Source organism: Sciurus vulgaris (assembly GCF_902686455.1).
Source record: "Sciurus vulgaris genome assembly, chromosome: 17".
In the NCBI taxonomy this organism is placed as follows: domain Eukaryota; kingdom Metazoa; phylum Chordata; class Mammalia; order Rodentia; family Sciuridae; genus Sciurus; species Sciurus vulgaris.
This window is the reverse complement of record NC_136478.1, coordinates 50,552,821-50,577,116: the sequence shown is the minus strand read 5'-3', so window position 1 is coordinate 50,577,116 and position 24,296 is coordinate 50,552,821. Positions and strand designations below refer to the sequence as shown.

The 24,296-nt window shown below is 45.6% G+C and overlaps 1 long non-coding RNA gene and 1 pseudogene across 2 annotated transcripts; one reads left to right on the top strand and one right to left on the bottom strand.

The window, feature by feature from the left end:
- The first annotated feature begins 2,200 nt into the window (after positions 1–2,200).
- LOC306648984 (peptidyl-prolyl cis-trans isomerase A-like) lies at positions 2,201–2,700 on the top strand (annotated as a pseudogene). Its single transcript has one exon. The product of its transcript is annotated as a peptidyl-prolyl cis-trans isomerase A-like (transcript).
- A 10,856-nt stretch (positions 2,701–13,556) lies between these two features.
- Positions 13,557–20,277, bottom strand: LOC306648925. The gene is made up of 3 exons (XR_013760528.1): positions 20,207–20,277; positions 15,242–15,387; positions 13,557–13,661 (listed from the first exon to the last, which is right to left on the bottom strand). It is a non-coding gene; the product is annotated as an uncharacterized lncRNA (long non-coding RNA).
- Between the last annotated feature and the right edge of the window lie 4,019 nt (positions 20,278–24,296).

The window sequence follows — 24,296 nt, the reverse complement described above, 5'->3', positions numbered from 1 at the left end:
GGACTGACTCCAGCTTTCTTATATAAGCAGACACCTTTCTTCCTAACCGCTGGGAGGCTGCCCTCATCGCTGGGGGCACAGGGTCTACTCCAGTCCTCACTTGACCCCCATCACACTCCTTTCTTTGATTTGCAAACGGATTTGACTTCAGGGCCAATTCAACCTCTTCCAGCAAACACCTGCCTCGGAAGCTTGGCCCTGTGGCTGGAGCAAGAAGGCCCAGCTGGAGCTGAGAGGAAGTGGGGGAGACAGGTAGACGACTGAGAGCTCAGGTTGGACAGACAGGCAGACGACAGACTGTACACGTCTCTCTATGCCCTGGGAAGAACTTGTACTTGATCTTAATAGTGGTCAATTAAAAAAAAAACAAAACATTTTTCAAATTGTGAGATATAAACACAACCACATCAATGTTTATAGCACCTCAGTTCACAATAGCTAGATTGTGGAACCAACCTAGATGCCCTTCAACAGATGAATGGATAAAGAAACTCTGGTATATATACACAATGGAATACTATTCAGCCATAAAGAAGAATAATATTATGGCATTTGCAAATAAATGGATGGAACTGGAGAATATCATGCTAAGTGAAATAAGCCAAGCCCAAAAAACCAAAGGCCAAATGTTTTCCCTGATAAGTGGAAGATGAAATATAATGGGGGTGGGGGTGGGGAATGAGAGAATAATGGGGGAACTTCAGGATATGCAGAAGAAAATGAAAGGGAGGGGGGTATGAAAAATGGTGGAATGAGACAGGCATCATTGTCCTATGTACATGTGTGATTACACGAATGGTGTGAATCTACATTGTGTACAACCACAGAAACAAAATTATGTACCCCATTTGTGTACAATGAATTAAAATGCAGTCTGTAAAAAATTAAAAGCTAAATAAAATAAAAAAAATTGTGAGATATAGATATCTGTTATGCATATATAAATACATATTCACATGTATACATATATGTGCAATAGAAAACATACAGTGCATACACATGCAGCCACCAGAGATAAGGAATAGGACACTGCTCTCAAAACCATCTCTCATATTGTGGTCCCAGGGCAAGAGAACAAACGGCGCATCCCAATCTGTAGCTCACACCCTTTCCTCTTCCTGTCTGTCCTGCACCCTTGAGGGTTATCCACATCTGCACAATGGAGCCTGGTTCATCCCCACATCACCCCTTGCCCACACCTTGGGTCTAGGGGCGCACACATCAGTGTGACCTTCCCTGAGTATTGGGAAGAAGATGGACTGGAAAGAGGCCCACAGAGGTGCTAAAAGCATGTTCAGGAACATTTGGGTAGGAAATTGGGTACTCACAGTATGAAGTGGCACTGTGTTGTCCAAGAAGGTAGCCATTCTTCACGTATGGTTATGTAAATGAATCTAAATTTTAAAAATCAAAATTCAGCTTCCTAGTTACCTTAGCCACATTTCAAGTGTTCAGTTGCCACATTCGGCTAGTGACTAAGACAGTGGACAGCGCAGATATGAACATCTTTATCACTGCAGAAGGTTTTGTTGGGCAATGCTGGTTAGGAAAGAGAAGAATGGCCTGGCTCCCCCAAGCGTGCAGCCAGCCCACGGGTCCCTACAGAGAAATGGCAGCAGAGCGGTGGGGCAGCTGAGTGGCGGGCGATTGGGTTGGCGCACAGGCAGCAAGCTCTGCCCGCAGCCACGTGGAGCCCACCATACAGGTGCAGCGAGCCCAGGTGAGCCAAGGCGCCGTGACCTGTTATCCTCCGGCCACCAGGACTGGGCACAGTAAGAATGCCTGGGGCAGAGCCTGCTCCACCCAGCGCTGCAGCCCCATCCCACGACCTCAACCCCACTTCCTGACCTGTGACCAGAAAATGGAATGAAAGTTGGCACTCAAGAATTGGCCAATAGCGTTAGTACATTCCCAAACCCTAATTAGCATAAGTTCGGACCAATAGCAGTGAGTCAAGTGCTGTATAAACCCCTAGCCTAGCACTCACGGCAGAGTCCTCAACTCTTACGCTCCGAGAGTTGCACTCACTCATCCTGTTCTGTGGATTTCGTTCTTCAAAGACAAAAACTCGCCCACTTTCAAGATGCCACTGTCGCCTGTGGTCCTTCTCTGTCAGCCCTGTTCAACCCTACCGCGTTCTTTGACATTGCCCTCCACGGCGAGCCCTTGGGCTGCGTCTCCTTCTAGCTGTTTGCAAAGTTCCAAAGACAGCAGAAAATTTTCGTGCTCTGAGTACTGGAGAGAAAGGATTTGGGTATAAGGATCCCTGCTTTCAAAGAATATTCCAGGATTTATGTGCCAGGGTGGTGACTTCACAAGCCATAATGGCACTGGCGGCAAGTCCATCTATGGGGAGACGTTCCGTGATGAGAACTTCATCCTGAAGCATACGGCCTTGGGATCTTGTCTATGGCAAATGCTGGGCCAAACACAAACGGTTCTCAGTTTTTCATCTGCACTGCCAAGACTGAGTGGTGGGGTGGCAAGCATGTGGCCTTTGGGAAGGTGAAAGAGGGCATGAACATCGTGGAAGTCATGGAGCGCTTTGGGTCCAGGAATGGCAAGACCAGCAAGAAGATCACCATAATCGACTGTGGACAACTGGAATACATTTGACTTGTGTTTATCTGAACCACCAAACCCTTCCTCTGTAGCTCAGGAGAGCACCCCTCCGCCCCATCTGCTCGCAACATCCCATAATCTTTGTGTTCTCACTGCAGTTCTTTCCCTCCCAAGTCTAGCTGGATTGCAGAGTTAAGTTTATGGATTATGAATAAAAACTAAGTGACAAAAATGACAAAAGCTCAGAAAGAAAAAGAAATTGATGGGGAACTGCAGGGTCTTCTGCCACACTGGAGGGCATAGCCCACCATGAAGAGCTGCAACACTTCTCGGCTGCAGATCCATCCGTCAGGAGAAGCAGAGAAACTTGGGTGTCACCTGCCAGCAGCTGCGGAGACTTCAGTTTCATCTCAAAAACACACTGGCTAGCAATCTGCCAACAAACTGGGTCCACATGCCAGATATATGGAAAGCCTTAAAAGTAGCTATTAGACATGTGTTCAAATAATCACAGGGAGCACGTTTTATTTTTAAAAAGTAAAAGATAGAGACTAGGCAATCCAAAGAATAAAAAGAATGGTGAAAAGGAACAGAACTGCAGGACACTATTCTTCAAAATAAATACATGTAATGGGAGTATCAGACCAGAAGAAAGAAAAATAAGCAGGAAAAAAAATTGTTCTGAAAAATAATGGCTAAAAACTTTCCAAATTTACTGAAAAACAATGTGCTTATCCATGGAGTTCAATGAACTCCAAGTAGGATAAACAAAGACCCACACAGAGTAAAAATGCTGAACACCAACATCAAGGAGAAAAACTTGAAAGCAGAAAGGAAAAATGCTTTATCACTTCAAAGGGAAACCTAATAAGACTACAGCCAACCCTACAGCACAAACAACGGAGGTCATCAGGCGATGGGATAATAGAGTCAAAGTACTCAAAGAAAAAGTCAAGCAGGAATCCTACATCCAGCAAAGTTTCAAAAATAAAGACAGGGGCTGGGGAGATAGCTCAGTCGGTAGAGTGCTTGCCTTGCAAGCAGAAGGCCCTGCGTTCGATCCCCAGCACCCAAAACAAAACAAAACAAAAAAAAAAAAAAAAAACAATATAAAGCCAGGTATGGTGACACACACCTATAATCCCAGCGACTTGAAAGGCTCAGGCGGAAGGACTGAGAGTTCAAACCAGCCTCAACAACTTAGGCCCTAAGCAGCTTAGGTGAGACCCTATCTCAAGATAAAATATAAAAAGAGCTGGGGATGTGGCTCCGTGGTTAAGTGCCCCGGAGCTCAACTCTGGTACCAATAAATAAATAAATAAATAAGACAAAATAATATGTTGGGAATAGTGGGGCACACCTGTAAACACCTGCCTCGGGAGCTGAGGCAGGAGTATTGCAAGTTAGAGGCCAGCCTCTAGCCAGGTTGCTAAGCAACTTAGCTCAAACTCTATCTAAAAAGAATTTTTTTCTCTAAAAAAGACTGGGGATAAAACATAAAAAAAAAAAAAAAAGACTGGGGATGTAGCCTCAGTGGTAAAGCACCCATGGGTTCAATCCCCAGTGCCAATAAATAAATAGTAATAAATGAATGGACAAAAATAAGAAAAAGACTCCCAGATAATACAAACTGAGAGAATCATTGCTTCCAGGCCCCCCCTTACAGAAATTACAAAAGGAAATTCTCCAAGTGAAATCAAGGGACCCCAGATGGTAATTCGAATACCCCTGAGGAAACAAAGGGCATTGCTAAAGACAATTATGTAATTTTTTTTTTTTTGTACCAGGAATTGAACCCAGGGACCCTTAAGTCCTGAGCAACATCCCCAGTGCTTTTTATTTTTTATTTAGAGACAGGGTCTCACTAAATTACCTAGGGCCTCACTAAGTTGCTAAGGCTGAGTTTGAACCTGTGATCCTTCTGCCTCAGACTCCCGAGTCACTGGGATTACAGGAATGCACCACTGTACCCAGCTCAAGTCATTTTAAATATAGATAGATGAGGGATAGATAGATAGATAGATGCATTGATACAATACTATATTATTATCTACGTATGTATGGTACTGTTGGGTCTATAACTATACATATAACTATACTATAACATATAGTAATTGTCAGTTCTATATAGAAGTATAATATAATTGCCAATAATAGCACAAAGGAAGTCGCTGGAGCAAAGCTGCATTGGCTAAAGAAAGAACTTCGAATTGTAACTAGAAAGGAACAATGGCAAGTGAAGAGAGGCAGAAATGATAAGAAAGTTAATATAGCAAAAGTCATAAATGTAAATTTGCTTTCCTTTCTTCTCTCGGCCTCTTTAAAAGACGTACACTTGTGAACACTAGTTCAGTATTAGGGCCTGATTCTAGAATGCAAAATAAATCCAATATACAGGCCTCTATTCTTTACAAGGAGTTTCCCTATAAAAATCCCTCCATCCTCCCAAGACAGGTGACCATAATCTTGTCACTCCAGTTTAACAGAAATGTTCCAAAACTTCTATATCTTTCCTTTCCTGATTACTAAGGAATCAAGAGTGAACTTGCTTCACCTTTTAGTGATGAAGGAGTCTTTCTAGTGACTTTACCTAAGACAAGAAGTCTGTTTAAGAGGGTTGAATGTTTCTACTGCCAGGATGTAGGGGAAAAAATTTCCCCAAGAAAGTGAAACATTAAAGTAGCAAAAGTTTTTAAGCATCAAAGAATATAAAATTAAAAGCAAAATATGTTTTTAACCTCATCTCAGTTTTGCCTCAGTTGCAAAAAAAGGAATGCACAGAATATCATGTACTTCTCAAAATAAATAAAAACACGCATACACGGCGCTCAACATCTGCCAGGCACTGTTCAAAGCACGGTACACATAATTTTAATTCATTTAATTCTCACATCTCTATGCAGTAGATATTAGGTATCATTATCTCCCTTTCATGGATGGAGAAACTGAGGATCTCATTTCCTTAGAGGTGAACCAGTTGCTCAAGGTCAGCTAGTTAGAAGCTGCAGAGAAAAGAGATAGGTCACCTATATTCCCAGCTACTGGAGGCTGAGGCAGGAGGATTGCAAATTTGAGGTCATCCTGTGCAACCTAGAGAAATCCTGTCTCAAAATAAAATGGAAAGGGACTGGGGCTATAGCTCAGTAGTAATGTACCCTTGGATTTCAATCAGAAAGAAGAAAAAGAAAGAAAGAAAGAAAGAAAGAAAGAAAGAAAGAAAGAAAGAAAGAAAGAAAGAAAGAAAGAAAGAAAGAAAGAAAGAAAGAAAGAAAGAAAGAAAGAAAGAAAGAAAGAAAGAAAGAAAAGGAAGGACGGAGGGCAGGACAAGAGAGAGAAAGGAAGGAAGGAAGGAGAAGAGAAAGAGAGAGGGAGGGAAGAGGGAAAGGAAGTTAGTTGTCAAGGCCAGACAGGCTGGCCGTGTTTCTAACCCTCAACCAGACACTGTCAGAGGAAAGAGAGGAGTGAATGATCGGGGCAGCGGGCAGAGGGGAGCCCTTCCTGGCACTTGCCCCTGAGGCATGGAGCAGAGAGGACCAGAGTGGGTCACTCCCTTCCCGACACCACTGCCACCTCCAGATCTGTCGACCCGTTAACCTTGGGGTTGAAAACTGTCAAAGGGCGCATATTATAAAAGTCAGATGGCCGGTGGAGGGGGCGATGTTCTCTGAACCCAAACTTCTACAATAATCGGAGGCATTGAGAATTTTTTTTAAAACTAACATTTCTAAGGTTGTTGGGGGGGTACTTTTTAAAAAAAATAAACTTTTAATTTTAGAATTGTTTTAGAATTGCAGAAACATTAAGAGGATACATACAATCCGAATCCATGCGATTAGAATTTAATTGAACATATGGTAGAATTGGCCCATAGAATCGAGTGCCTTTCTTAGATCTTTTACTTCCTTTGTAATTTCTTCCTTGCTTATTAGTCTGGTTGGATTTTCTGCTTTTTCGTATGCCAATTATTGTTATTAATATTTGCATGGAGAATATCTTATTTCTCTGTAAATTTAAATATTTGGTATACAATCGTTTAAAAAAAAAAAAAAAATCTGCCCGCCTGAGGCCGCAAGCGATCCAGCCCTCGTTCCTGATTGGACATCAAGGGTAAGGGGCGGGTCTTCGACGCTGACTGACTTGCGGGAAACAGCCGGGAATGTGGACACGACAGCTTGTTGGAAAGTGGGACCCGGAGACTGGGTCTCAGTGCTGGGGTCAATTCGGTTTCTACAGACCAGTTCGTGGACCTGGGAAGTAGGGTCCCTGTGCCACCAAGAAGGGGTGCTGCCCCCCGGCAGGAGAGGAATCAGAGGACCGCAGCTGAGAACCCAGAACCCACTCATGTTGTATACGAGTGGCGCCCCCTGGAGCCCAAAAGTTGGTAGTGAACCTGAAGTTAGGCAACTGAGCAACGACCCTGGCAGTATTACTGTCTCCCTATTTCAAAAATGCCTTTAAGAATCCTTGAGGGTTTTTTCTTTCCAAAAACCAGGCCGGGGCAGGTCCTTGGACAGGTACATCTGCAACAGGTTTGGCATCTTTAGAAGTGCTAGATTGCCTTTAGCCTCGGAAGGTTTGGGAACAAATGGACTTAATGTGTCCCTCGTTCTCCTCTTGCCCTTCTCTATCTCATCCCCCATATTTCCACGTCAGAGTAAATAATCCCGTGTCCTGAGGAAAACCATAGAAACCCGCAATTATCTCATGGACCCTGGGCCCAATTCCACTTTTCAGCTAAGTTCACCATACCAGACTTATTCTCTCACTAGTGAAAGGATTTTTGCAGCCCTGGGGATGATACTGTTTAGGGCCCCAGGAGATGGTCTGGGTTGTGTGGGAAATGCCCTTATGACTCCGGTCCTGGCAATGTCCAGTGAGTGCTGAGAATTTCCCACACAATGCATGAACATCAAAATTTAAGCAGACAAACAAATTTAGTGGGACAAACGTTTTGGTCCACTGAATTCTATACTACAGACATAGAGAACACGAATAAATTAAAAACAGACTCCCTTCTCACTTCAAAACACTGATAACACTCCCAGGAAGAGAATCTTTGTAGAAATTGAGCCACTGCCCTGTCTGTGGACAATCCTGTGTCCACTTTGATCAGAATTTCTCCCGGAAATGTTACAAACTTTAGGCTTTCATATTAGGTTTGGAACTACTGGATTTTTCTTGGAACTATTTCTTTTGCATTTAAAAATTCTCCTTGGGCTGGGGTTGTAGCTCAGTGGTAGAGTGCTTGCCTAGCACGTGTGAGGCACTGGGTTCAATCCTCAGCGCCACATAAAAATAAATAAAATAAAGGTCTTGTGTCCACCTACAACTAAGACTATCTTTTAAAATTCTCCTTATTTTTCTGTAATAAAAAAATCAGTATACACTCATCAATAAACTGCACATAATCAAAGTGTAACACTTTTTAGTAGCAGTTTAATTGAGATAATTCACCAACCATAAAAAGTTCACCCTTTTAAAGTGTACAATTCAAAAGCCTGTAACAAGTGCAGATTTTAAGGTTTTTGTTTCTAAGGGTTTAAATACTACAGTGTTAGGAATTTGAATCAATAGAATAATGTCTCTGGGCTTTTCTTACTGGATTTCAATATCCTTAAGTGTTTGGTGTTGTGATCAAGCAAAAGGAAAATGCTGTATGAAAATACCAAACTCCAGCAATGATTAATACTTAGATCATATGTCTCTTAATAAAGAGATCTCATGCTAATTAGCCCTGCTAAACTATGTGTAGAGGAAATTGTTGAGGTATTGGATTTGAAAATAAATGCTTACGTTTAATGAAAGTAATGTATTGAATCAATGAATTATGGAAAGATAAATTTTATTATATATCACTGTAACTATATAGAAAACAGACACGTGTAATTAAAATGCTAAGAAATTTTATATGGCCTTGTATGAGAAGAATTTGAATATTAATAAATGTTTTCCACTTAAAAAATGAAATATCTGATTCCATCGCCCTTCATATAGTCCCCAGAGTTGTGCGACCATCAGCACAAATTCCAGAACATTGTCTGCTCTCCCAAAAGAAACCTCACACCCGTCAGCAGTCACTTCCTGTCCCCCCTCCACTCAGCTTCTAGAAACCACTAATCAACTGTCTTTATGGATTTGCCTCTTCAGCACATTTCATATAAATGAAATCATACAACATGCAGCTAATGTGTAAACTTTGGTGAGTTTTTACGTATGATGCATGTGAAATCATATCTACAATCAAGATAATGAAAACTACTACCTCTGTTGTAGACATTTGAGAACTTTCTGGAAACTAGGGCATTCACTCGAGAAGAAACAGAGACAGAAATTCATAACTCCGTGCATCTAGTTTATTCCTTGTGTTTTCCTGGGATATTTCACTCAACCTTTGGTGGAATAGAGGCAATCGGGGTCCTCTTGAATCCCTCATGTATCAGAGAAAGGAAACCTTAAAATCTGCACTTGTCACAGGCTTTTGAATTGTACACTTTAAAAGGGTGAACTTTTTATGGTTGGTGAATTACATCTCAATGAAGCTGCTACTAAAAAGTGTTATACTTTAATTACATGCAGTTTATAATAACTCAATTATATGTTGATAGATATATACGGATTTTTTTATTACAAGGTTTTACATCCAACCAAGTCTTACTTCAAGTGCAAAAGCCATGAACCAATAGTTTTACCCTTGAAGTAGCTTCTGGAATACTCTAGATCTCATGCTTCCTGGGGTGGAAACTACCAAAGGACAAACTTCTCAGTCAGGAAGTGGGTGGCCAAGGGTCAATGAGCAACGAAACTATTAATTTCAAGCCCAAAGAAGGGTGGAGTTTCAGGTGACGGATTCAGTGGTATCTTTGTGAATTGGGAGTGGAAAGGATTAAAAAATTGACAGTAGAGCAAATTTATTAATCACTTATATTAATTATTGGGAGCCAATGGTTTTGCTTAAAGTTTTTTGTGAAATAGAACAAATAAAATCTTACTGATGAGAACTGAGAACAAACAGGTCTTCTCCACAGCCTGGTTGTGCCTGGGCAGAGGGGCAGCTTGTGGAAAGGTCACAGAGAGTGCCCAGAGACAGCGTGGGAGACACAGGATTTCTTGGGGAAAGACCTCAGGGAGATCAGACACTGCTCCAAAAAGAGTCCAGCAGCCACAGGCTGACAGCTAGTGCCTCTGTCCCTAGAGTGCTCTGTCAAGCAGCGCCTCCTGTCCTTCATGGTCACCAGCTGGAGAAGTGACAGGTATGCTCTCCACAGTGCCTCAGGCCTGTGCTAGTCCCCACTGAGAGAGGGGCTTTGTATGCTCGGGTGCAGAAGCAGTGACGTCACAGCACTAGCTTACCAAGCTTGCTGGTCTGACCAGGATCCCAAGGACCAGTTGTCCTGGTGCACATGCAAGAAAGGAGCTTTGCACAGAGAGCACCTCCTGACCAGGTCCACTGAGCACGAGTGAAAGCCAGTGTCCTTCAAGACAAGGTGCATCTGGACTTCCCAGCCCAGGCTGGCTCTCACTGGTCCCTCACCTTGGCCAGGTTTTCAGGAACTGAAAGAAGGCCTTCAGGAACCTGGGTTTCACTTTCTTTGGGGAAGGTACAAAAGGGGAATATTCAGATCGTGGCATTGAATGTTGGACCAGGAGGGAAGAGAGGAAGGGAACAGAGGCCAGGGACATCTTCACAAGGGGCAGAGATGACAGGCGCTCTCTCCAGCTATGAAGGGCCAAAGGGATGATAAAAAATAAAGGCTTCTAGGAGAAGAAAACAGCAGAAAAGTCAGATGCAAATAGAAGATGCAAAGAATGCAGACCACTTGGTGAAGGAGTGGAAGGAAGTTTGTGTTCCCTCCACACAAACAAATGGAAGAAACAAAAAAGAAAGGAAGGAAGGAAGGAAAGAAAGTAAAAGAGACAGTGATGAGGCCGTGGGTATGTTCATTGGTTTGAGCACGGGATTATTTTTCATAATGTCTCTGTGTATTAAAATATCACATTGTACACCTTGAATATATACAATTTGGTTAACTCTACGGTGATCAAGGTGCTTTTCTTTACACAGAAAACCTTACATAAAATTACAGATTAGATCAAGGGGGAGGGAAAGGGAAAGTGCTGGGGAATCACTGAAAAAATCATGGGCATGTACCAGCGAGGCTTAGAGGATCCACTAGTATTTATAGTTTTAATTTACATATTATTATATGAAATACATATATGCGATATAGGTTTATAATTGAAATAATAGGATTTATTTAATTAAAAATATTTTTCATAATGGATTACAAACTACGTCAGCCCTACTCTGTGCTATATAAGGACACAGCAGATGTAAGTGCATTGTAAATGCTGACATTAAAAGACAGGGAAAGATACACAGGCCAAAGAAAATACAAAGGAATTACGGTCCTAATTTCATATCAGAAAGAGTGGAATTCAGGTTGTAAAGGATGAAGTGAGGGGAGAAAGTATTTTTCATAAAAATCCAAGGGTGTAATTCATAAAAAGGGCATAGAAGTTATGAGTATTAGGATTATGTGCCAGAACAATAAACAGAAATCCCACAAAACAGAAACTATGGGAAAGATGAGAATTAGAGACAGAGGAGTTGAGGACTGAACTTGCCTCCGTCAAGAACGTCAGGGACAGGTGCTGTCCACAGTCTCCTCAAGCCGGCCCAGGCCAGGGAGCCGCTGGTCAGCTGGTGTGGGAGGAGGCACACGTGGGGCAGAGGATCGACAGTTACTTGCCCTATCTTGAAAAGGCCTTTGAGAATCATTCAGGGTTTATTTTTCCTTCCCTCGAACTGGACGGGCCATGACCTGTCCGCCTGCACCTGGGCTGGGGCCCCTTTGGAAGGGCTCGGCTGCCACCAGCCTCAGGAGGCCTGGGGACAAGCTGAGATGATTTCTGCAGGGTCCTTGGTCCAGCCTCATTCCTAGGAGTGTGCAGGGTGCACAAACAAGGTTCAGAATACATGGGGGAGTCTGGAAGGACAGGCTCGAGGAGTGTGCAGGAAGATTAAGAGCATGCACTGGCCGTTAGTGCATGAGTAAGTGGGGAAGGAACCAGTCAGCACTCCTGGGGCTTCTTCCAGGGCTTTCTGGTCTTTGACGGGCAGAACAGGAGAGCCCAACAGGTCACAGGGATGGGGGCTGACAGACTATAGTGTTAAGATGCCCCTGGATTCCCTGAGGAGAGAGGCCAAAGTCACTAACCAACCTCCGGTACTCTGACCAGAGAGGGTCTCCAGTGTGAAGCTGACGGGAGAGCTGAGTGGCTGCCGGCAGGGGGCGCTAGCGGCCAGGTTTCCCCCTGTGCATGGCTAGGGTTACTTCCAAGCGCTGGAACAAGGCTCCTGGACATGTACAGAGAGGTGTGTGAGAAGCAATGCCCTGTGTGTGTTCCACCCGCTTAGGCTCTCCTGATGAGAGAAAGGAAGAGGAAGAGCAGCACCATGGGCAGCCAGAGAAGGCACGTTCTGCCCCATGGAACTAAAAGGCCCGCAGCTAGGCAGGTGCGGGGGGGCACAGCTGTAGGCCCAGGGACTCAGGAGGCCGAGGCAGGAGGACGGTGAATTCTAAGTGAGCCTCAACAAATTAGTGTTATTTCTTCTTTATCCATTTTATTAACTGAGCCCCTTTTATTTTTGCTTTTGAGACAGGGTGTCTCTGAGTTGCCCAGTTTGGCCTCGAACTGAGAATCCTCCAGCCTGACCCTGCAAGGTGCTGGGATGCAGGAGGGAGCCAAGGCACCACCACCCCCACCCCCACCCCCCAGCATGGTGTGTCACCCTCCAGAGGCTCCTTGTCTGCAGGGCACCTTTTCTGAGCCCGCTTCTGTACTGCTGGTCCTGGTGAGGCCTGAGGAATCACCGAGTGGTCCCGGGAGCTCCCCAGGGCACCCAGGTGGACCAGGCTGCCTGGCGCCCCTTTCAGCGGAGGCAAGAGAACATAAAGGGAGACAGAGCAAGGGTTGGGCGAGATTGTCTTTATTAAGCATTGGAGCTTCACACTTTCCAGAAAGGAAATGGCCCCTGGTCAGAATCTGGGTCAGTTTTGCAGGTTCACTGAAGCGCAGAGAGTGAGTTCTTTCCAGAATGGTAACTTCCCCACAGAAAGGGGCCCAGAGCTGGCACCCAGAGAGGCAGAGCATCCGGCCCCTTTGCACCTCTGGATGTCCTGTGACCTCCTGCATGTGACCTCTGTGATGTCCTAAGACCATGGAATTAGTCCGACAGAACATCTTCCCCCTCATCTCTCCACATGGTGCACAGTGACCAGTGACCAGGATGGGGCACAGGGTGAGGGCCAAAGGATCCAGGGTGCGAGGTAACCGCTAGGAGACCTTAAGGAGCCGCTGTCAGCTCCCTGCAGGGAGGAACAATTTCTGGGGCAGGGCCTGGACGGTAAGGGGGAAAGGGCAGCATTTGATTTTCCGTGCCATCAGCCCCCACGTCCTCTTCTGGACCCAGTATTCGCTATCTATATTGACTGTCTCTTTGTTCCCCAGCTTCGAAAGCTAAGAAGCCATGAGCCCACTGTTGCTGGGAAATGGTGACAGTCCAGAGCCCATTGTTTTCCTCCCTTTCCCACTGGGGGTTGCTTTTTCACCTCCATCCATTTGGATCACTGACCTGTGCTGGGGACTGTGAGTGTCCAGTCACCCTGAGGATGCCTGCAGGCCACAGCCCCTCAATTAAGCCACCCTGGGAAGAGGTACTTTTCTAGGCGGGGCTCCTCTTCTTCAGGTAAATCATACAGTGTTATCATTTGGTCTATGTCATAGGGAAGTTTGGCCCAAGGAGGATCCCATGTCCCCAGGAATGTCTGCTCGATGTCACAAGGTGGAGACCCCCTGGAGGAATTCAGCACAGGGACACCAGCCCCTCCAGGCTGCTCGTCACTTGAAGGCTCAAGTGGCCCGTAGTCCTGGTTACATAAGCTTTCAGACCCCTGTGAGTCAGCATTGGCCGGGGTCACTGGCAAGCCGGACTCCTCCTTCGCTCGGGTGCTGGGGTTGGAGGGTCCTGGGGAGGGACTTGTCTGCCTTTGTTGCTGCTGCTTCTTCCATCTCACGCGCTGGTTTTTAAACCACGTCTGAAAGAGCAAAGAGGAACCGTTAATAGAAGGGACTAGGTCAGCCATAAAGAAGAATGTAACTATGGGACATGCCCATCCATGGAAGGCGCTGGAGACAATCATGCTAAATGAAGTCAGCCAAACCCCAAAACGAAAGGCCCGGCGTTCTCTGATGTGCCCATGCTGACTCGGAATAGGCCGGGGGTGGGGTGGGGTAGTGGAGGTTCCCCTGATTGGACGGGAGCGGGAATTGGGGGAGCCGAGGGGGGAGGGAATGGGAAAGACCGTGGAATAAGTCCGACAGAACATTCCTGTGATCATACTGAATACACCACCCGGGCGACCCCACACCGTGTCCAAGCACAGGACAGGGAACTTTTGCTCCAGGTATGTAAGGATGTGTCAAAATACACTCTGCTGTCACGTGTAACTAAACAGAACCCACAAAAAGATTAAGGGAAAACAGGAGATGAGCCCAAAGAGGTGTCCTCGAGTTCCTCGGGGGAGTGAGGTCGTTGCTCCAGGACGCCAGTGTTGCCTGCATTCCTACTTCTGTGAAGAAGGGGCTTCTCTACCTCCTGCTGTCCTGGGTCCCCAGCGTGAAGAGGGACTCCACCAGCACTGGTAGAACAGGGCATCCCCAGGTGAGGGGCCTGGACAGGGGATCCCCACCAGTGGTGGCTCTGGTTCTCCAGAGGAAGCATTTAAAGTGGGGAGTGTGGGCGAGTGGAGTCGGGATGCCCTTGGGGTATGTGGGGAGGTCTGCCCTCAACTCTCTGTAGGACTCAGTGGCAAGACAGTCGCGTGGTTACGAATGACCTGAGTGAGCTGACCTCGAAATGTGTACGCTGTCACTCGGGTGAAGATTCGTGTGCTGGAGGCTTGGTCCCCGGTGTAACAGCATGGAGAGCTGGAGACCCTCCACGCGGTGGCCTGCTGGGAGGTGATGAGGTCACGGGGCGCCAGCCTAAGAAGGGATGCGTGCCCTTTCTCAGGAAGTGGTTAGGCCTCCCAGCACTGCATTAACTACAGGCACGGCTGTAGAAGAGCCAGTCGCCCATGTGCCTTCTCACTGGTCTCATTCACTTTGACCCCACGGGATGAGTGCCATCTGCCACACTGTGATGTAGCACAAGGCCCTCACCAGACATGGCCACCCAAGCCTGGACTGGACTGGACTGGACAGCAGCCTCCAAAGCCATGAGCCAGAATAAACCTCTCCTCCTTCTAAATTACCTGATCTCGGGTGTTTGGTTTTAGCAACATCAAATGGGCTAAGACAACACAGGGACAAAGCCCAATGGAAGGATCTGAGATCCAGCCCTACAGGGGCCTATGCAGCATTGTGGACCTGGAGTCAGAAAGGCCTGGGTCCAGATGAGGCTCTTGTTACTCATCCTTGGCAGACAATTCTTCGAGGTGAGCCATGGTGTTCCTTGGTGAGTGGTCATGACACTCAAATATGAGTGTTCAACATGTGTGTCTGCCCAATGCAGTTGTCAACCATAGGACTTTTTACCATGAGGGTTGAAAGTGTGCACGAAGCCCTGGGGCAGGTGTGGTCCCAGAGACTGACACACTCAGGGACAAACCTTCACTATGATATCCTCCAGGTTCAGCAGGGAGGCGAGCTCCTGTATGGTCTCCCAATTTGGTGACCTGTTCTTCTGGAATGCGTCTCTCAAGACTACGAGTTGCTCTGGTGTGAAGTTTGTACGTTGCCGGCGATTTTGCGGGAACCTCGCTGCAGAGAGAAGCGAAAAAAGGCTTCCACTGAAAAAACACCCAAGTGGGATCTTCCTGCCTGGACTTGCCCTGAGAACCAGGAGGCTGGTCTAAATCCTTCACCCGTGGAAACCGCTGCTCTCATCTGGCTGGACGGCTCTGCACCCCCCAGAACACCAGTACCGACGTCTCCTGAGCAGGGTACACTTTAAAGCCACAAGTGGAGAAAGCTATTTCCTAGGGCCTCATTCTGTAATTCCCCCAGAGGGACATCCGCCTCTCCGTGACTTTGGGTACCATTTTGTTTTCCCAGCAACCTGGGGTCATCTTTTTCTTTTCTCTGGAACCCAAATTCCCTCACTGGCAAGTGAATCAAGCTAAGCAAGGACCCACTGGTCCAGAAGAATGTAGTGGAAACTCATAGCCTAGGAATGCTGTGCCCTCTTGCAGGAGAAGAAGATACCTGCCCTCTCAGAGATAGAGCAGGGTGGTGGCATGTCACCCACATAGGTGACATGAATTCCTGTGGGTCCTTGAGGCCCTGTCAGCCTAATCATTCATGGACTCGTGCTGTCTACTCAGGTTGCCTGTGAGACCCTGAAGCTACTGATCTGGCCATTTATTACTGGTGTCAGGGTGGAGAGCAGGTATGACGTTTAGTGACCTGAGAATTCATTTTGGTTCTATCATTTACAAGCTGGGTGACTTTGGATCAATACGCTTAAATTCTTGGCCTCAATTTCTCCATCCATCTATCCCAGGATCCCAGATGGTTCCCTCCCTGTAGAGAAGATGTGAGACCCAAGGAAGCCATTCTCTTCCAGGCTTGGTGCAGGAGGGGTGATTCCACTATTAAACACAAACGTGGAATCAGATTAGACAACTAGTGATATCCAAGGTCATGGCTTTCCATTTTACATGGAGAATTCGACTCAGAGGAGACCATTATTCTTCATCCAAATGTACACTTTTAAAACTCCAACATGCTGCCTAATCATCCCTAAAGGAAGACGTGATCAAACAGACTTCTCTTAGCTTTTCAGTGTCTGTTGGAACAGGGAGCCAAAAACTAATAACCCAAAGGAGGAAATCCTCAAACATGAAGGGGGTGAAGAGACAGAATAATGCAGAGAAAGACAGAGACCAAGAGAGAAAAAGGATGAGGGTGGTAGCAGAAAATGTAAATTAAAAAGTTTTCCTTATGAAAAGAACAAAATTTCAAAACATTAAAATCAATATTCTCAGCCACATGCAGTGTGCACACCCATTACCCCAGCAACTCAGGAGATTTAAGACACAAAAATCACAAGTTTAAGGCCAGCCTCGGCCAGAAGATAAAACATTTTTTAAATATCTGGGGATGTAGCTCAGTGGTAAAGCATCTTTGAGTTCATCCCACCACCCCAAAAAAAAAAAAAAATCAGTATTCTCAGATTAATAAGAGATATTACTCATACATTAAGTATGTCTTAAAATCAAGGAAAATCTGATAGGATGTGTTTTTGGAAATCTAGCTCAAAACAAATCCTTAACCATTGTAGATAAAGAAATAAAGTCCCCCAAAAAAACAAAGGTTAAATGTTTTCTGGTATGTGGAAGCTAATCCAAAATAAGAGGGAATTTTAGAAATAGAAGAAAGTTCAGTGGAGTAGACAAAGGGGATTGAAGGGAAGGGAGGAGGGTGAGATTAGGGGAAAACAGTAGAAGGAATCTGACCTAACTCTCCTCGGTATCCTGGGAAAAGATCTCAGTGAATCTCACCATCATGTACATCCAAAGACAATTTTTTTAAAAATCTAAGTAAATAACGGAAGTAATAGCAATAGAGGGAAGGAACAGGGGATGGGAGGAAGGGAGAGGAAGAGGAAGTACTGGGGACTGAAAGAGAGCAAATTATATTCCATACTTTATAACTGTCAAAATACATTCTATTGTCATGTAGAATTTTAAAAAAATAAAAAGCTGGGCACAATGGCACATGCCTGTAATCCCCAGAGACTTGAGAAGCCGAGGCAGGAGGATCCTCAGTACTTTAATGAGGGCCTAAGCAACTTAGTGAGACCCCATCTAAAAATAAACAATAAAAAGGACGAGTGTAGCTCAATGGTAAAGTGCCCCGGGGTTCAATCTTTTGTACCAAAAAGAATTGAAATAAAAATAAACCCTTAAACAATAGCAGAGTTGGAAGAGAAAGTTAAGGAAATGTTCCCAAAGGCAGAACAAAATAAACAGGGTATAATAAAGAGTTAAAGGTAGGAAAATAAAAACAAAGATGGTCCCCGTTTGACTCAGAAATACCAACTGGGTTGGGGGTGTAGCTCAGTGGTAGGACACTTGCCTAGCATGTGTGAAGCCCTGAGTTTCATCCCAGCATAAGCAAGAACAGAATAATTAGAAATAAAAGATAAATACTAGCAACACTTACACAATTAAAAAGTATCTCTTTCACTAAAAGAAAATTCCAGAGTGATGGAAATATTTTATAGGAAAACCCTTTTCAACCTGAATTCTATCTGCAGCCACATGTATCCTCCAGTGTGAAAAAAGGTGAAGACGATTTCAGATTCTCATTGTCTTAGCAAACTCACTTCCTGTGGATTTTTTTTTTTTTTTTTTTTTTTTTTTTTTTTAGTGGTACTGGGAATTGAGCCCAGGGGTGCTTTACCACGGAGTTCCACCCACAGTCGTACTTTTAATTTTTTTTTTTAATTTTGAAACCGTGTCTCACTAAGTTGTTTAAGGTCACCCTAAATTGATGAGGCTGGTCTCTTACTTGTGACCCTCCTGCCAAGTCCCTGGGATTACAGAAAGGCACCACCACATCCAGGCTCCCATGGACTCTTTTTAAGGAGCCCTCTGACAATGCCTTTCAACCCAACCAAACAAAGAGAAGGGAATTGTGTAGGAGAAAAGAGAATCCACACAGAGAGCAGACAAAGGAGTCCCTGGTAGACCCCAGCTCGCCACGCCTGGGAAGTAAGCCCAACAGTTTCCAGGAGGATGGAGGCAGCAGGAGAAGGTGGGAGGCCATTGTTGGGGACAGCTCCTGCACCAAGGCCAACACACCCAGGCAGACCAAATGGAGTCACTTTTGCTAAGTGCCACAGAATCAAACTGAGTATCTCAATGGGCCAGTTTTCACAAAAACAGGAGATTCCAGTCAATGAATCACCACCATATAAAAATGAACAGATAAAATAAAGTTATTGTGTCCATCTACAAATAAATATCTTTTTAAAAAAATACTTTCCTAAGTTGCATGGCCTGGTGGCATATACTTGAGTCCCAGCATTAGGGAGTCTAAGGCAGGAGGACTGATTAAGCCCAGGAGTTTGGAGGCCAACCTGAGAAACAGTGAGACCATCTCCAAATTATTTTTCCTAGAATTTGTATCAGAAGAGCTAGATACCAATTTTTATATGTGAGCATGGAAATACACAACTTTTGCACTATTAAAGTCATCTAAAAATTTCAAAAGAATAGTAAAATCATATTTCTCTCTGCAGACTAGAAATACCATTCTAAACTCAATTTTACAAATACAGTCATAAAAGAATGCTAGGAAGTATCGCGGCATCAACATTTAAAATATCTGGACCATAGAACTCATAAGTAAACTTTAAAACACAAGCCACAGAATGCAACAACCATAAGAGAACATTTTTAGTGTCTAGTTGACATCAAAAACATCCTACCGGGGCTGGGGCTGTGGCTCAGGGGTAGAGCGCTTGCCTGGCATGCGTGATGCCCTGGGTGGGATCCTCAGCACCACATGAAAATAAATAAAATACAGGTTATTGTGTCCATCTGCAACTAAGACGATTTTTAAAAAACATTCTCCAAAACCTCCAGGGGAAAGAACACCTTTTTAAATGATGGCATTTAAAATAGAGTGGATAAAATATAAGTGCATTGCATTGGCTAAGAAAGAAGTGGAACCAGACCAGTGGCTCTTGCAGGTAATCCCAGTGGTGTGGGAAGCTGAGGCAGGAGGATTGCAGGTTTGGAGCCAGCTTCAGCAACTCAGGGAGGCCTAAGCAACTTAAGGAGACTGTCTCAAAATAAAAAATACATAAAACACATAAAGATATGCCTCAGTGGTTAAGTGCCCTTGGGATCGAACCCCCATACCACATACCCCACAACCCCAGAAAAGAAATGGAGAGCCTGGGGTGTTTTTCAGAGGCAAAAGGATTAGCAGGCACAAGGCCTGGATTCAATCCCTAGCACAAAAAAATAAGTAGAATTAAAATTTAAAAAGGAAATTAGGGGGCTGGGAATGGAGCTCAGTGTGGAGCACTCGGCTAGCACCTGTGAGGCACTGGGTTCGATTCTCAGCGCCACAGATAAAGTCCTGTGTCCATCCATAACTAAGAACGATGTTGGGAAAAGAAATGAGATCAAGTCCCATGTTACACCCCCCCCAACCGCTAGAGATTTCCATGTGTGGCAGAGGGCTGAGAAGCCGCCTGGGGTACGGCCCTGGCTTGGCATGCAGGAGGCCCCGGGTTCCACGACCACAGAAGAAAACTGTGTGCACCACCCAATCAGACCTTACACCGGCATTGAACCCTCCAGGGGCCCTTTTTTATTGTGAGACGGGGTCTCACTAAGTTGCTTAGGGCCTTGCTCAATTGCTGAGGCTGGCCTAGAACTTGCAATCCTCCTGCCTCAGCCTCCCAAGTCGCTGGGATCACGGGTGTGTGCCTCCACGCCCAGGTATCATCCAGGGATTCTCAAAACTGTCTACCAGCTGTTGGCCAAGACCCAGCGCCTTCCCGAAGCCCCCACGGCTCACCTTGGTTCATCTATAGCCCACCGCAGCTTCACCTCCTTACCTGCCATCCAGCCTTTACAAGCCGATGCTGCCTTGTGTGCGCACTAGGGACCTCCGAACCTGGTGTGACTGCTCTTTGTGAGGGTCTACGTATTTAAGCAAAATGTCGATGAACTTAGATGCCTGCCCTAACCCTCCCCAAAGTCACACCCTCTAATAATCCATTCTAAGAACCTACCCTAGTCCTCGGGCCCCACGCAGGGTGTGACAGCTGATTCCTGAACTCCAGGATCGGCGGAAAACTAATCAAAGTCGTTCAAACAGAAAATAGAGGACGATGCCCCCAAATTTCACTCGGGACAAATGAGAACAAAGGAGTAAATAAACAAGGTGCCGAGGAAAAGGGTACATTGGCAAGACCACTCGGAAGTGGAAGGTGGCTGGGTGTGTGGGCGGCCCGGTGAGATCTGGAGCCGAGCTGGCAGAGGAGGCCGGCATGCAGGGTCCAGGTCTCCAGCCACCCAGCCTTCCCAGGAGGCAGCAGCAGCGCAAGACCTTGGCAAGGCCTAAACAGAGGCCCTTCAGCCTCCGTGAAGGAGTTTGCATTCGGCCCTCCGGAGCCCAGGAAGAGTCTCAATGAACAGGGAGCTCCACGCAAGGTTGCGTTTCTTTTTTAAGTTGCGCTTCTCTCTGGCGCAGAGCCTCAGAGTTTCCCTCCGTTCCTCTGTTTTCTCTGCCTTCATTTATTCTTGCCTCTCGGTGTTTTTCTCCATGACAGGTGTTACTGGTGAAGTACCCAAGTGCAAGACAGATCTCGGCCCATCCAAGGACCCCGGCTCCTAATGTGAGTCACCAGATGGAGTCTGAGGAGGTCCCCAGAGAGAAAAGTGGACCTCTGCTCAGCTCCCGCAGGCTCTGGACTTACACCCCAGGGAGGAATTTCAGGCCACATCAAAAGAGGTGCAAGTAGAGATTTATTCAGGAAACCAACCAGAGAGCAGGACACACACTCAGGGAAGGTGGGCAGGTACTGGAGAGGAAGAAGTGCTTTTGGGGTCTCAGGCGTCTTTTAAAATTGTATTTCTTATGGTAGTGGGGATGGAATCCGATTTACCACTGAGTTACATATACCCTGGTTATTTTCATTTTTCTACTTTGATTCAGGGTCTTGCTAAATGGCTGGGGCTGGCCTTACATGTGGTCTTCCTGCCTCAACCTCCTGAGGTTACAGTCCCTAAGATTACTGGGCTGGGCCACCATGCCCAGTTTCAGGCTTCTTTTAAGGAAACGTTGCAGTCGGGCACCATGGCTCATGCCTGTAATCCCAGTAGCTCAGGAGGCTGAGGCAGGAGCACTGAAGTTCAAGGCCAGCCTCAGCAATTGAGCCAGGCCTGAGGCAACTTAGTGAATCCTGTCTCGAAATAAAAAGGGCTGGGGATGGAAAACTGCCTCTGGATTAGGTTCCCTGTACCAAATAAAAGTAACAAATTTTTTAAATGAAGGAACTTTGTAAATGGTGAGCAGGAGATGCAAGTGGGTGTGCCCGTGGGGCAGAGTGGGTCATGGTGAGCTGGTTCTTTTCAGGTCTTTAGGAAGACATTATCGAGTTCTTAGATAGGGTTAGGCTCTATCTTGGTTTTTAAAGGAAATTTCATTGGTGCGTTATAATTACACATGATAGTGTGCTTCATTGTTACATAATTGTAGGTGACCTGGGTCTTTAACATTATCTTTCTCTGTAGGCACTTTAAAAAAATCATTGGCTCATTATAGCTGTAGAGAATGATGGGCCGTGTTCTTACCTGTTCCTACATGGACACAATAAAACAGACTCCTTTGACCACTGTCACTCCCCAGCCCGTCCCTCTCCCCCTCTCTCTCCTTGGTCTACTGATCTCCCTTTCATTTTCATGAGCTCTGTCCTCACCTTTTTTTCCTCTCTAGGTTCCACACGAGAGAAAATCTATCCTTGATCTGCAGTTTGACTTACTTTGCTTAATAGAATAATGGTTCCATCCATTGTCCTGCAAATCACATATTTTCATTTTTCTTGTTGGCTGAATAAAAACTCCATTGTGTATTTAGAGCACATTTTCTTCATCCATCGATGGACACCTGGGCTGGTCCATATATTGGCGGGTGTGAATTGTGCTACTGTAAAGTACGGGATTGCACGGACTGCTGTAGTATGCTGACTCATTCTTCAGGACAGACACTGAGGAGTGGTATAGCTTGGTCCTGTGGTGGTTCCATTCCTGGGCTTTTGAGGAACCTCCATACTGATTTCCATAATGGTTGTACTAATTTGCAGCCCACCAACGGTATGAAAGTCTTCCTTTTTCTCCACACCCTCTCCAGCCTTTATTATTTGCGTCCTTGGTGCCTGCCGTTCTGACTGCTTGAGATGATATCTCAGTGCAGTCTTGATTTGCATCTCCCTGATTGCGCACGATGTTGAATATCCTTTCATATATTGGTTGGTCATTTTAAGAAGTGTCTATTTCATTCATTTGCCCATTTATTAATTAGGTGATTTATTCATGTGGTACTGGGGATTGAACCCTGGACGTTTTACCACAGAGCCACGCCCCCGGCCGTTTTTACATTTTATTTACAGACAGGGTCTCACTCGGTTGTTTGGGCCCTCCCTGAGTTGGCTGAGGCTGGCCTTGAACTTGTGATCTTCCTGCCTTAGCTTTCCAAATCTCTGGGATTATAGGTGTGAACCAACACACCGGGGAAACGCATTTCTTCTTGTGTTATTTGTTGAACTGCCACTGTGGCCTCTTACGGTCTAGGATTCCCATGTGCTGTCCCAGAGTCTCTTTTCTGTTTTGCTTTGCTCTTTAGCAAAAGATGGAAGATGCTATTTAACTAATGGTTCTCAATGTTTGGTGCAAATAAGAATCTGAAGGCTGCAAAACAGCCCACGGCCCCGACTCGGAGTCTACACCTCAGCAGACCTTAGACCTACGACTGTGCTGGTGACAGGTTTGCAGGTGCAGCTGCTGCTGCTGCCTGAGGCCACCCTGGAAGAGCCACTGTTCCTGTCCCTCCCCAAGACCATAAGGCACAGCCACGCACTAAGGCATGAGACTTGATGGAAAGACAGATTCTCACACGGCTCAAAGGACATTTTAAAATAACTGGGGAAGGTTAAACAGAGGACGAGAAGCTGTTTTTGCTACAGACCCTGACTATTTGGGCCTGCACTTGCCCAAGGGGCCACTTACGCGGGACACGTCTTGCCATCTCTGCCTTCAGTCTGTCTCCTTATGACCTTAAATTTTGGGTCGGATCTACTCAGCTCAGCTCTGCATGTGGACATTTGCTCATTTAAGGAGAGTTCATCTAAAACCTGGTAACACAGGGTTTGATAGCCCTAAATTTAACGAACCTGTCCCTTCCCCCTTTAATACTGAGGACACCAAGACAAGATTAACTAAGGCATTTTTAAGATTTACAGGAATATTTAACCATGAGCTTTTACAATGCTCTGTTCCAGACCCCTGAAGGGGACCTCAAAGTGTCCAGTCACTGAAGAAATTGGGGGGGCCTTGCTGACAGGTCACTCCGTGATGAGGCTGTCCCCATAGCAGGAGCAATTATCTCATGGGAAGCACATTGCCCGCTTCGGGACCACAGCTCTGGTCTGCCAAATGTCCCAAGCAGCAAATGGAAACTGCCCTGTAGGGATAAGAACTTTTCTAGAGCCACCTTGCAGAGCCAGGACTGAGACAGGGATCCAAGGACCCCAGATTGGACCAAGATGCCGGAACCTAGAGCTCATGAGTGACAGAGGACAGGGCTGAGGCTGCCCTGCTGTGCTCCCCGGTGTGGCCAATGGAGTCAGACTCCCTCCTGCTTTTCACTGTTACTGCCATTTGTTTTCTAGGTGAGGAGCGGCCAGCCCTGATTGTTGGTACCCCCAACTCAGACCTCAGGCCGAGGCCTTAGGTAACAGGACTGCATATTAGGTGCCAATTGTTACCCAATGACAGCAGAACTTCTGTTGATTCCAGGAAGCTCAAGTTTCAAATAAGCAATAAAAATAAAGATTAAAAATTCTGTTTATTCTATGAAGCCAAAGTTTCAAATAAAAATAATCAATAAATAAATGGATAAATGAAATAAGTAAATACATAAAGTTG